We start from the raw sequence: 10,948 nt of genomic DNA, 5'->3' as shown, positions 1-10,948 counted from the left end.
TTTTTTTTTTTTTTTTTTGAGGTAGGGTCTCGCTAAATCGATGAGGCTAGCCTCGAACTTTTAATTTTCCTGCTTCAGCTTTCTGAGTGACTGGAATTACAGGCCTGAGTCACTGTGCCTAGCCTACCTCCATGTTTTCTTCCTCCTTTTTTTTTTTTTTTTTTTAGTTGTAGATGAACACAATACCTTTACTTTTATTTATTTTTATGTGGGGCTGAGAATTGAATCCAGCACCTCACACATGTGAGGCAAGCACTCTACCGCTGAGTTACAACCCCTCCATATCTTCTTATGGATATATTTATAGGGTTTGCTTTTATACATAGGCCATTGATCCATCTTTATTTTTGCAAATGGTATGAAGTAGGGTCCTAGTCTTTTGCATGTGGCTATCTAGTTGTCCTAGTACCACGTATTGAACAACAGCTCTTGGTTCTTGAGCAGTTATATATAAAAGTATTCTAACTTTGAAATTAATTGGAGAGTACCTGTCCCATAATTTTGCACCTTTATATTAACAAAGCTGATTATTTGGACACTGCTTTGTAAGTCTATAGAACTAAACACTTTTGAATAGCTAACAGACTACAATGCCATTATTGTTGATTTAAAATATACATAGCCTTTTTGACTGTTGTGATTCCCTACTGAAAAACATGAAAACCTCAGAAGTATGGCATAATCTTCATGTCCACTCTTTCACGGTAGTTTCTATTTTACCATTAAGTGACAGGAACAATCAAGATCATGAGATTACCCTTGATTTAGAGGAATCAAAATGTGTGGGAACAGTGGAAACCAATGGTGACTGGCTAGATATTATAAGAGGGCTGGTAGTAAGAGAGAGAAAGGGTTAAGGAGTAATGATAAAAGTGAAGCTACAGGAATAGTCATGTAGATGCCTGGATTGGATTGGAGTTGGCCCCTGGGGCTACAATAAACAACAACTTGGAAAGCTTAGAAGCTGTAACTCAATGTTAGAAGTATTGTTTAATAAGAATTTGCTTCTTAAAAATAAAATGTCATTACCTTTTCTCTTATTCTTTTAGGAAAACAAATTGTTTTCCTATTCTCCCACTTTCAAGTAAAATACAAAAGACATAGTAAATTAAGATGGGTAATAATAACTCCCAGAATTAGATAATATTTTTATAGGTTGATTCTAGAGCCGAGTTCTGTTTTGACTAAATACATCTTGTAAATAAAAAAGGTTTTCTTGAATGTTTTAGGGAGACAGTAGTAGACTATTAACAGAAAAAACTTTGGTAGCTTGCGTTTTCCTTAATGCTCCTTAGAATTCTTTGACTCTTTCTCATTTCATAAACGTCCCCTGGATTCAACTCTGACTTCAATTATTACCTATATGAAGATGACTCCCCTAGCTACATTTCCTTAATATCCACACATATTTCTACTTGACCACACATTTCTAACTGGGAGTCAACAGGCATCTCAAATTTAACTTACCCCAAATCCAAATTATTCTTAACCCTCTCTGCTTTCAGCCTATGCTTTTAAAATCTCTTTATTTCACTTTAATGGCACCAGTGTCCATCTAGAGAACTAAGCCCGATTTGTCAGTAGTACTTGACTCCCATCCTTTCTCTGACCTTATGTATTCATTGCTTCAAGTATTTTATACTTTATCTTTCAAATTCACCCTCTTCTCGCCAGCCCTGTTTCCATAGCCAAGTCCTCAAATCTCATTTTAATAGTTTTCTAATTCCTCCTTCATCATTTTTTTGCACCTGACTTGAACAATTACATTTATTTTGATGCATCCTTCTCCATCCTTTTTCACATTGTCATTCCTTCACACAGCTGCCTGTTTCTTTCGATTTTAATTGAAATTACAAAAGCAATATAGCCACATCAAAAGTTATAAGTATTATGTCAAAGAGTATGGAAATTTTTAACAGGTGGATACATATTTCTGAACTGAATACAATTTCCAGGTTCACCATACATCACTAGATACTTTATTGCAATGTAATAGTACTTTTTTTTTAGTGTTAACTTGCAGAGGTATTCTAAAATGCAAATTTTTCATATTTACCTGTGTGGAGTGAAATCCAAGCTCTTTTTAGACTGGAATACCAGTACCAGCCTCTACATTCTATCGAGATTTTTCAGATTATGAATAAAACAAACTTTCTAGTGTAACTGTAAGTTTTTATATATTCCTCCCCCTCTTTCGAATGGCTGGTTTCTTTCCTCCCTAAACTAGAAAATTATTTATCTTTCTTTAATGTCCAAATTTTACTTTTTTTTTTTTTTTTTAAATGCTGGGAATGAACATGGGGCCNTTATGAAAAAATGAATGAGTGAAATTAAAATAAATGCATAATGTAATTATCTCTTATACGTATGGTCATTATGTTAATAATGATTATTTTATATATCATATATAACACATTATATTATGTAGCATTATATTCTAATCCTTTCTTCTCTTCATAAGAATTCATTAGTCCCTAACTCTGATCACAAAATATTCTCTAAAAATTATAATCACAATGCTGATACAAATGATATAGATTATTTGTCATATAACTATTGTGTATGTGTGACCCTGAAAACTATATTTCAAAAATTATATCGCATCTTTTCTCCTTAATATCCACACATATTTCTACTTGACCACACATTTCTAACTGGGAGTCAACAGGCATCTCAAATTTAACTTACCCCAAATCCAAATTATTCTTAACCCTCTCTGCTTTCAGCCTATGCTTTTAAAATCTCTTTATTTCACTTTAATGGCACCAGTGTCCATCTAGAGAACTAAGCCCGATTTGTCAGTAGTGCCAGCCCTGTTTCCATAGCCAAGTCCTCAAATCTCATTTTAATAGTTTTCTAATTCCTCCTTCATCATTTTTTTGCACCTGACTTGAACAATTACATTTATTTTGATGCATCCTTCTCCATCCTTTTTCACATTGTCATTCCTTCACACAGCTGCCTGTTTCTTTCGATTTTAATTGAAATTACAAAAGCAATATAGCCACATCAAAAGTTATAAGTATTATGTCAAAGAGTATGGAAATTTTTAACAGGTGGATACATATTTCTGAACTGAATACAATTTCCAGGTTCACCATACATCACTAGATACTTTATTGCAATGTAATAGTACTTTTTTTTTAGTGTTAACTTGCAGAGGTATTCTAAAATGCAAATTTTTCATATTTACCTGTGTGGAGTGAAATCCAAGCTCTTTTTAGACTGGAATACCAGTACCAGCCTCTACATTCTATCGAGATTTTTCAGATTATGAATAAAACAAACTTTCTAGTGTAACTGTAAGTTTTTATATATTCCTCCCCCTCTTTCGAATGGCTGGTTTCTTTCCTCCCTAAACTAGAAAATTATTTATCTTTCTTTAATGTCCAAATTTTACTTTTTTTTTTTTTTTGGTGTGTGTGTGTGTGTGTGGTGCTGGGGATTGAACCCAGGGGCTGTGTATGCAAGGTAAGATGAACTATATCTCCAGCCCAAATTTTATCCTTCTTGTGAAACTTTTTCCAAAACATCCATGTGTCTTTGGTACTTTCACAACACTTTTAATACAAATATTGTTTATCTGTTTTAAATTCATCTGATCTAGTTTTCTGGGTTATGAGCTATATGAGGAAAAAGACCAGGTTATTCATTTTATATTCACTGTTTCCAGGACACAGGTGTAGGGCACAATACTTGATAAATGAGTGATCTATAGTTACTGTGGATACACAAATTCAAATTTTCATTAGGGAAATTAAACACTTATTTATTCAGAGACATTTTTTCATATTGAATAGTGATATCATGGTCAACATAGCTTTCAAACTAGTTTTCTGGTAAGCATTCCTTAAAGAGAGGTTTCACAGTAATATTGTAGGCAGATTTAAAACCCAAAAGATTTAATGTGACTACAGATAAGGAACTATCAAGTTTAAACTACTAGCCAAAACAGACAAAATTTTTTACAGAAAGCCTGTATGATGTGCAGAAAGTTCTTTAAATTAAAAACATTTATAAAGTATTGTCAAATACTACTGTGGCTCCTCCAAATTCATAGTAAAAGCCACTTATCTTCAGTCAAGCAAAAGTTTGTTTGCTTAGCTGTGATCTCAAGGAATTATCTGAATGTACTGAAGAAGGCTAATACTGATGTTAGAATTAGAAAGAAGGCAATACGAAGTTATACCAGAGAGGTGGTTTAGAAACTATGGAATTCAACAGTGTAAGACAGTTGATAAATCAGAAAGATAACTACTAAAGAAATTTGGGGTTTCGTGCTGTTTTTTAAAAAAATTAATTATTATTATTTGGTGGTAATAAGATTGAACCCAGGGGTTTGTGCATTCGAGACACTCTATCAATTGAGCTAGCTAATATCCCCATCCCCTTTGTACTGTTTTTTTTTTTTTTTTAAAGAGAAATATATAAAGAACAATATTTAAAACAGTGCTAAGAGCCATAGCCAAATAGTAATGTGTGTGAGTACAAATTTCTGACTAAACTTTTATATTAAATTTGTTAGGGGTAAAGAAATTCTTTACTCAGACATGATTTTGTTCACTGGATGATGCTTTTCCTAATGTAACTATTCCTTTCTCTGGAGAGGTATGAGCTATAAGGATTGAGCTCTTTTCTTTCCTTTGGCTGTAAATTTATTGTTATAGTCAGTCTTAGATTGTTAAATAGAATCTAGATAAAACAGAACTATTTACTATATGCTTATGTATATTTTACTTCAGTGACAAAATTATTAGTTTTTAATGGACTTTCATATGCATTAACCTGCACATATCAAAAAGGAAATGGTTCTTGGTAACACTATTGCTACTTTATTCAGATGATTTTTAAAAGATCATTAGTAACTATTTTTTCCACATGTGAAAACATTAACAAAATTAAAATATAATTTTAAAAGCTCAGGCTGTTCATAGAATCCTAATAGCCTGCATTCATCACAACTTATATTTAATGGAAGCATATAAATAGAAGTAGGAATACTTGTTTATTTGCGTTTTGGGCATTAAAATTACTTTAGGACCGATATGAGATGAATTTGTTTTAGATATCACTGCCATGATTAGAACTGACTTGACACCAGATGCCAATATGTAAAATAACATCAGTACATTATAACATAGCATTATAAAAGAACTGACCTGCCAGAGGTTTACTGTATACCTTCTAGTACACTACTTAATGATTTGCTTCTAAGTACCATTTACTTAGAGTTAGTGATTGCATATTGAATTTGTATGACTGGTCACATATCAATGAAATTAAGTCTTTCAAAAAGACTTAATTTTGTCTAGTTCATAATGAAGATATGCTTCATGTCTTATGAAAATATTAAGTACTCAAGAAATAGATTTTTGGAATGAATAAACATAAGTTAAAAAAATACATACATACATACCTACATATATATATATATATGGCTAAAGCTTGCCTGGATCCTTTGTCCTGATTTGGACAGTGTTTCCATAAACCTTGTAATGACTAAGGACTAGGCTACTATAATTCTGTTTATTAATTTAACTAAAAAATGCCTGGGTCTTTAATTTTATTTTGACAAATGTTAGCTAACACCCAGGTTTTTTAGAAATGTCAAATAATAATAGAGAGATCATCTCTATTCATTTAATCCATTCTCTGAGGCATTCTGAGGCTCCTAGAAGATAATAAATAAACTAACAGTGAAGTTAGCTACTGTATTCCTCTAAATATTTTTCATAAAAAAAGGTGTTACATTCTTTGCAATGGTTATAAAGGGTAGTGGAAACAATTCTATTCTCTATTTTATAGTGAAACATCATTATTTTACTTCTCTGTAACACTTTTCTACCAAAACATATCCCATGTTTCTTAGATTAAGTGCATATAACTCTAACATAAGTTCAATCTATTTATTTGTACATACTTTATTTTTAAACAAGCCTTTCAAGAATCCAATTTCAGCTTTAAATAAATATAGAATTACTAAGAATGTTCACCGTTACATCTGGGTTGCAGTTCATCATGACTGTCATTGTTTTCTGTTTTTCTATCTTAGATTATTATACTGACACGTTCCCAGTTTTAAGTTTCTATTTGAGTTTCTTTGCTTAATGATTGAGGAGCTTTTGTTTTGTTCTAATTCACATTTCACCATCCATAGGAAGAAAATCAGTACCTTAATGTTTGCGTATTTTACTTGTTCAGTTTTCATCATCTGACCAAGAACTTTCTTTCATGCCAAAGATTCTTCTATGGTCTGTCCTTAATTTGAACACAAGTATATTTTTTTTCAATTTGCTTTCTACAGGTAATTTTGACATTTAAAATTACCACTTTATCCACATATGATATATTGACAGCCAGTCTCTCCTTGCTTAGAATTGTCACCCCATCCACATTTGATACATTGGTAGGCTTTCTCTCCTTCCTTGCTTTTTGTTAGACTAAACTCAAAGAAAACAGCTGCTACAACAGTTAATTCAAAACAGGAAGTCATGTGGTCTTCCTTTCCTTTCTACTCCCACTTTTAAAGACTGATTTGACTCCCCCTGCTGGTCAGTAATATATTTGTTTCAAAGTTTAATAGGTCATGTATTGCATGGGTGAAAATTTGGCTCAATAATTGAATTAGAAGTTCTTTCGCTAACTCTCTAGTAATTTTTATCTAGCTAAGGTTTTAACCATCCTAGGACTTATCACTTAAAGGGACCTGGCATCATGTCCAAAAAACAAAATTCTTATTAATGCTTTTAAATAAAATGCACAATACTGAAATCTACACATAGCAAAAAAAAAAGTTGATAGTAATGTTTAAACTTTATCAGAACATTTAAATATAACAAAATCCTTCTTTTATTCTTTTTGGTAAGATTTTTTTTTCATTCCAAGATGGCAATTTGCTTTGCTCTGTGATTAATAAACACTTGTTTTAAATTTGAAGGAAAGCTGGGATGAAATAAAAATATCTTTTGCCTCACATTTATTATTTTGCTGTATCAGAAATGTTAGATTAGAAAATCTAGAACAGATAAATAAGTCAAAAATCTAAATACACCAAATGTAAATACACTAGAAAAAAATTCCTCCTTAGAATCCAACTATATTTGGCATTTTAACAACCTAATTTTATTTCCTACTCTTTATCTTAAGATCATCTTTCTGAAACCAGTATCAAATCACTAAAATATCATAGTGCTTCCTCTAAAATGTCTGATTTCAATCAGAAATTTCTAACATTCCTCTTTTTCCATTTTCTAAGGGGGACGAGTAAAGAAAGACATGAAGTGTAGAAACTAAACTGTAAAAAACATGAACTACTGAAATTAACAAAAATAAAAATTTCCTTTTTTTTTTTTTTTTTTGCCTTTAACCCAGTGTAAGAAATCCTTTTACAAGGCAGCAAACACACACAAAATGTTTATTAAAACATACTTTTACTATCTTTGAGGTACTCTTTTCTTTTTTGTATTTTAAATAAAAAATGCTAGTCACAACCCACTAAATTACTTTCATGTTATATTATGGTTCATGACCAATAGTTTAAAACACTAGTCTAGGGCAGACACTTTTTGACTACAAATTAATCTATGCAAAAGGGCAGTTTAAATAACTTTATGTTGAAATTGTATTTCAGAGATGCATTTTTAAGGACCCTACCCTACAGCATTGTTCAGTGAAACATGGAGTATAACATGTAACTGGTCACTTTTAGAAACATAAGGTATAGATAGATAATAAAACCCATAGAGAAAGATTAATGAAAGGACAAAACTTTTTTTTGAGGGGGTACTTACTTGGGGTTCAACCCAGGGGTGCTTAACCATTGAGTGACATCCCCAGCCCTTTTTATTTTTTATTTTGAGACAGGGTCTCACTAAGTTGCTTAGGGCCTCACTGAAGTTGCTGAGGCTGACTTCGAAAGTGGGATCCTCCTGCCTCAGTCTCTGGAGCCACTGGGATTACAGGTCTATGCGGCACCACCCAGCCAAAGCTTATTCTTTAAGACCAGAATACAGGCCAGAATAGAAGACTAAGATGAACTGAAGACATTCACGGGAGAAAAATTAATATAATCCAAACAAAGAGATAAACACATTAAATAAGTCTCAAATACTACCACAAATTGATTAAGGTACTTAATTTTAAAAAAACATGAAACATTTAAGTCATTGGATATTTCTACAGTCTGCCCTCAAAATCTGCATCCTGAATAAACTCTTCATCAAATTACTTGAAAGTAATTTAATTATCCTAAATATGAAATAATTTAGGAGTCTAATCTCCAAAACATACATAATCTTTTGCCTTTCCTCAATTTTTAAAATTTATTCCTGTTAGAGATAATTTTTTTTTTTTTTTTTTAATTTTAATGTTTTATTTTTTAGTTTTCGGCGGACACACATCTTTGTTTGTATGTGGTGCTGAGGATCGAACCCGGGCCGCACGCATGCCAGGCGAGCGCGCTACCGCTTGAGCCACATCCCCAGCCCTGTTAGAGATAATTTTATCACTAACAAAGGATAACTGGCAGGCATAAAATACATGATTTTCTAAATTTTTTTTATCCCTATCATTTCATATCAAATTGCATTTATCTTGAATATTATTCAGTAAAAATAATAATTCATAATTTGTCAGTTGTGTCAATTTTTGGTAATGACATTTAATACAGATAGTTAAATTCATTTAATACAGATACTTAAAATTCATTTAAATTTTTAAAAATTAAATTATAATTCATTGATCAAAAATACATATGAAAATATCCAGGAATATTCACCGCAAATAAAACTGAGCCATACAACTTATTCCTTAAAGCAAGGAGACAATATTAGATCAGATTAAAGATCAGGTTACCTTCCAAACTAAAATTGACAAGGATATAACAGTGAAATACAACACCACCCCAAATGAAGTGCTTTTGGACATAAAAGACTGAAAAATACAAAAATTAAACAAACTGATGGTATTAGGAAGCAGTAAATAAGTAAAAATGAAAAAAAGACAATGAAATCAAGAAATCACTATTATTTATAAGATCTCAACTTGGATACCTAAATTTAAGCAAGCAAAATACTAGTTGATTTGACAGGAAATACTGATAGGCACTGAAACAATTTTTTCCATTCTAATATCTAGAAAAATTTTGTATAAAAAAGTATATATATTATATATATATAATATATATTTATGTGTGATATATATATACACCATACTTACATATACATATATCACACATAAATACACACAAAAAAACCCTCGAAGGCAATGACCATGTCAGTTTTCATTCATTATTTTATATCAGGGGCCTAGCATAAGGTTGATTAGCACCAAATAAGTTCTTACCAGTATATTTAAATGTGTGAGGGAAGAAACAAAAAACAATAAGATTTTAAATTAAAACTTTAGATTGAATGTTAAAATAATGTCAAGACTTTGTACCACGTAAGTTTATCTATTACTGTTCCCTAGACATGCAAAATTATTAGTTCATCAGTAACATTTAAGAAAATATACAGAAAAGTAATTGTGCTTCCATAAGCAAACTGTAATTGTATTTTGAAACTGAAAAACAGATTCTGAGTTACTTGTATATTACTTAAAGCTATTTTTAAAATTAACGGGTAAACCTATAATGAATAGACTATTAGAAGAATATAACAATGTTTAATTGATGTATTAATACTTGTAAAATATCTGCCCAGGTTGTCTTGTCTTCTCCAAAAAAATCAGTAAATGAAACATGAAAATTTCTAACAGCATAACCAGACACTTATATATAGCTTCTAGTTACTAGTATATTTACTTATTTCAATTTAAAAAGCTTGGTTTCCTAGCTACTATGAAATAGAATTTCTCACATTTTATAGTTTTAAAAAATCATTTTCAATTATTATATTGCTATTCCAGGTGCCAACAGGTAAGTAACTATAAACAAACAGCAAACTAAATGGTATATTTAAATATCTGACCTCAGCTTTCACTGAACCTTTTCTTTTGAAGAAACTAAAAATAAATCTCTAGCTTTTGCTTTATTTGAAAACATAAGTAGTAGCCATGTGTGATCCTTTATATAAGGTCTCCTAACCTCAGAAGTACACACCTTTTGAATCACTGTGCTGGCAAACATTTTATGCCCAATAAAAGACTTCCTGAATGAACTTTTCCAGTAGTGCTGGATTTGGGCCGAGCCAACCAAATTCTCAAACTTCAGCTCAGTGAAAATAGTATGTATTTTCCAAAAAAGGTGGCAGGATGAAGAATGCAGTTTGTGAGACCCAGGAAACACAATAAATTGAATTAGCACACTACAGATATGATCACAGGATCTCCTAAACACGGTTCTCTAGCATGACTATTTACAAAGACCTAAAATCAAATAATGATCACATTTGTGGGCTCCTGGTGCTGTAGCGGTAGAAGCGATCGCTTTTTTCCAGAACTCTGTAATAAGCTTCCATTTTTCTGTCTAAATATTGTTTCCACTTTTCACCATCTTTCATAAACTTCTCTACAGCGTAAGTACTTATTACAGGATAGAGCGCAGAAATAAGGGGGAAGGGTATCAAAAGCATCTATCGTGTGGCATCATTCTAGCCGCTGAACATAATACCAGCGGAGAAAAATAAAACCTCCCGTCCTCCTGGAGCTTAACCATCTACCGGGGAAAGAGAATAAGACAAGCAAGAAAGATCCATAGTATCGGAAGGATAAAGCCAGAAAGGAGGCTGGGAAATCTACCCTTTAAACCGTGGCCCCGGAGATGACATTTGAGCAGAACCCTGAAGATGAGAGCCCTCTGGATGCTTGGGAAAGTGACCCCCCTCAGAGACAACAGCAGAGGCACACCCCCCCCCCCGCACAGCGCAGCCCCCTCCCGGCGGAGGTCAAGGCTTTGGCAGTTAGGCACTCCACGGACGAGAAGGGAGCCACGACAGTGGCACTATGGCAA

The sequence above is a fragment of the Marmota marmota genome, unplaced genomic scaffold, assembly GCF_001458135.2.
Source record: "Marmota marmota marmota unplaced genomic scaffold, marMar, whole genome shotgun sequence".
Taxonomy (NCBI): domain Eukaryota; kingdom Metazoa; phylum Chordata; class Mammalia; order Rodentia; family Sciuridae; genus Marmota; species Marmota marmota.
Note: the sequence above shows the minus strand (reverse complement) of the source record.